The following is a 3,731-nucleotide window of genomic DNA, read 5'->3' as shown; positions in this document are numbered from 1 at the left end:
TAACTTTGTGAAATTGGCACTCATGATAAGAACTGTAATCTGAAGTACCCAAACAATACGAAATCATAAAAATCATGAAGCACCATCTAAAAACCTTCCAAAACATTTGTCGACCTTTATCAGAAATTATTGTAATTAGAAATCATATTAAAAACTGGTCTCCAAAGTTAAATAACAAAGAATGTTTTCTTGATTGAAATATAACAAAAAGTTATATCAGAAAATTAGCTTTCAAATTAAGACAAGAAACAGTCATAAACAAGTAATAATATAGCTGTTAAAATAAATATTATGAGGCAAGTAGAAAGCCAAAAGCAGTAAAGGCTACTTCACGTTGTCTTCAATGTACCTGGTAGAAAAAACAATATACTGGAATATTGATTCTTAACCCCTTTCGCAAGGAAGTAAGTGTAATATTTGTTCTGATATTATAGCTCATCTTTCCTCTCCTCGATCAGAAATCTTTATAAACTGAGATAATTTTTATTTTTTATCCAAGGAGTGCCCTTTCTAAGCAGATGGATTTTCCCACCATGTAAAAATCGACCTTATGTTTGACTGCCCTCTTGGAGAGGCAAGTAAATATGAACAATTTAATATTCAATATAATTTAAAAAATACATTTTTAAACAATTGTCTTCATGCATTTTAATTAGAGATTACGAAGAATCAACAATGTAAAGGTTACCTCTTAACATGAATTGAATTGATGAGAGTTATGATCAGTAAAATAATGCAGTAGCAGAAGTAATTACCTAAGTAAACATTATGGAGTGAAATATTGAGTTTTTTAGTGATCTTTAATGATAGATTTTTCTACGGAGATGAACGAGACACAAAATTAAACATTGATGTACTTGCAGACTGTGTGGACTAGATTGTACCAGTGCATGTGGACATTGCCGAGATGACAACTGTAACAATATAAAAAATGCTTATCAGTCACAGATAATAAGGATGAGAAGGAGGAAGTGTGAACGACTTTGAAAAAACATGGCGTATGAATCGGGGTAGCAGTAACCATAGACATGTATAAGGGGTAATTCAACATCACTGGCAACCATTTCATGTGAAAGCGTGACCCTGAAAACCTTAGTAAAAATGCCAGATTTATTAGTTTATCATGAAAACTAACCGATTTTAGTTGCATGCAAGAGACTCTATAAGTCACTCGGTCGGTCAGTCGGTCTGTCCGTAACACTTTTGTGCTTAGTCTTTTTGGTTAAAATCAAAGGTCTGTTGTTAATAGATCCTGTTCTTAGCTTTTTAAGCTTTTCTTGACCTTTTAGCAAAGATCAAAGTGTAGTATCTGTCCCGGCAGATACTGCAAGCAAAGAACATATGTGGGGCAAACCCACATATAAGACCTTGGTCAATGTAGGGGCAACCCTTCATACCAATTGTCACTATCCAGCTCCCCTACTCCCCGGGGAGTTGGTCCCCATTTCTCCTTCACTACTCACATTAAAAATCGGCCTTGTGCCTAATTTGCTCGGTGGGGGAGCAAATAAATACTCTTTTCTTGGCCGTTTGGCCAAGATACGCACCCCCTCCTACTTGCAATTTTTGTTTTCACCCCTTTCTCTAAATTTCACCCATCTTGGAGAGAAAGAAATACAAACTAACCCCCATTCCTTACCCACAAAATTTTCTTTTCTCCATTCACCCCATCTAGAGGGCATCCCCACTAAGAGACTGACCTGCAGAAGCGAGGTTCCTTTTACAAACCTAGTGGAACGAGCAGTCTATCAACTAGACGGGGTTGGGAGGGTCCTACTAATCAACTTTTGTTTCCCCCCCCCCGCCCTCGACACAAATGAATTGTTTTACCATTTTTATTGTTATCTTTTTGTTTTTACATGTCAATAAAAAATGTTTAAAAAATTGGGAGTTAAGTAGGACATCTCCCAGTACGAAAGCATGAATGCAGTATGATGGTGAAAGAAGATAGTAGCTGGGAGAAACTTTTGATTTTGTTTAGTTCTGGAGTGACAAGGATGACCAACGACCCCCACAATACCCTATTTTGAATTGGCCATGTGCCTACTTTTTTCGTTCATTGTTGATTTTTCACTGTACTTTTAACATGACTAAAGGATTTAATATCTCAAAGTGTAGTATCGGTTCCGGCAGATGCTGCAAGCAAGGACCATATGTGAGGGCAATCCCACATAAGACCTTGGTCAATGTAGGGGAAACTCTTCATACCATTGTCACTATCCAGCTTCCCTACTCCCTGAGGAGTTGGTCACCATTTCCCCTTCACTCCTCACATTAAAAATCGGTCTTGTGCCTAATTTGCTCGATGGGAGAGCAAATGAATACCCTTTTCTTGGCCTTTTGGTCAAGATCAAAGTGTAGTATCTGTTCTTGCTACATGCTGTACTTATTGTGATATAAAGAGGGGGATCACTTTTCTGCATTAATTTAATATAAAATGATCACCCACTTTACAACCAGTCAGTCTCAAAGCCATTCAAGTCATTCTCCAGATCATTCAAGTTGTTTTTGAAGAATTCCAGTTATTTTTTAAGCATTCAAGTCATTCTTAAGGTCATTCAATTCATCCTTAAGTTCATTAAAGTCATTCTAAGTCATTTACTTTTTATTTATTTAAGTAATTTCATTCCATTTTTCGGTCATTTTAGTTTATCTTTAAGAATTTCATGTCAATCCTACATTCACGCATTCATTCATTACACGAGAGTATGCGACTAATGGCTATCGGCCTTGTTAAAACGTAATGGATGTTTTTTTTTCCTTTGGATGGAACAGTTAATCAACAACTGTCGCTATTGAGCTGGAGAAAATTTTAAAATGAAAAGCAACTGCATAGCAAAAAAGTAAACTTATGGTATGCTGTAGGGGAAACTGATTCGACCTTAATTTATGAAGATAATGCTTGAAATTATGTTATTGTTAACTTAGAACGTTAGATCTAGATAATCAATAATTTCTTTCTGCCTGAATAAAGACGAACTCGAATTCCAATCCAAGTTGCAGCAAGATGGAGTGACGGTATATACTGCCAGGAATTCAATGGACGTTCTCGGACAAAATTTTGGTGGACGGCTTATTTCCAAATTTACTGAAAATTCACGACATCCCTGGTCTCCTGACTTGTTCAAATATGATTTTGGTCTTTAAGGGATATGTCCAAGAATATGTTCATCATAAAAAGACACATAACACTGAAGAGTTAAAGGAATAGATTTGTTATTGCATAAATAGACAGAGACCTACTGCAGAGAGTTGATGCAAACTATCATAAACACATACCTGCATCACCGAAAATTAGTATCACATGAAAAATATTACATTTCACACTTGACTTAAAAAAATGATAATCTGTAATAAATTTACAAAAAAAAAAATCTTATTTCTTATAAAATCTTATATTTCATGATTTTTTTTTAAACGCCTATTATTTTTGCTGCATCCTGTACTTATATAAATTGTGATGAAAGAAATAGTTCTTTAAGGGATCAAGTGTTAAGATAAAGGTTTGTGTCTTTCTGATTATCTTTTTATAATAATATCATGTAAATTTATGTAAAAATAATAATTAAAAGGACTGAAACGAGTTTGTTATAAAACCTATTTTAATTTTGGCTCATATTTGCTGAAAAGATATTTAATCAATGAGAACAGATTATTTTTGAAGTTTATGTTATGCTTAGTGAAACTAATTTATGACAATTAAAAATATAGGAAAGATTTTTGATCGGGAG

At 34.5% G+C, this 3,731-nt stretch overlaps 1 pseudogene; it reads left to right on the top strand.

Moving 5' to 3' along the window:
* The first annotated feature begins 2,323 nt into the window (after positions 1–2,323).
* Positions 2,324–2,450, top strand: LOC145292563 (U2 spliceosomal RNA; annotated as a pseudogene).
* The last annotated feature ends 1,281 nt before the right edge of the window (positions 2,451–3,731 follow it).

The sequence above is a fragment of the Euprymna scolopes genome, chromosome 13 (assembly GCF_053919585.1).
Source record: "Euprymna scolopes isolate OS-2025 chromosome 13, ASM5391958v1, whole genome shotgun sequence".
In the NCBI taxonomy this organism is placed as follows: Eukaryota; Metazoa; Mollusca; class Cephalopoda; order Sepiida; family Sepiolidae; genus Euprymna; species Euprymna scolopes.
Note: the sequence above shows the minus strand (reverse complement) of the source record. Positions and strands in the feature narration are given on the sequence as shown.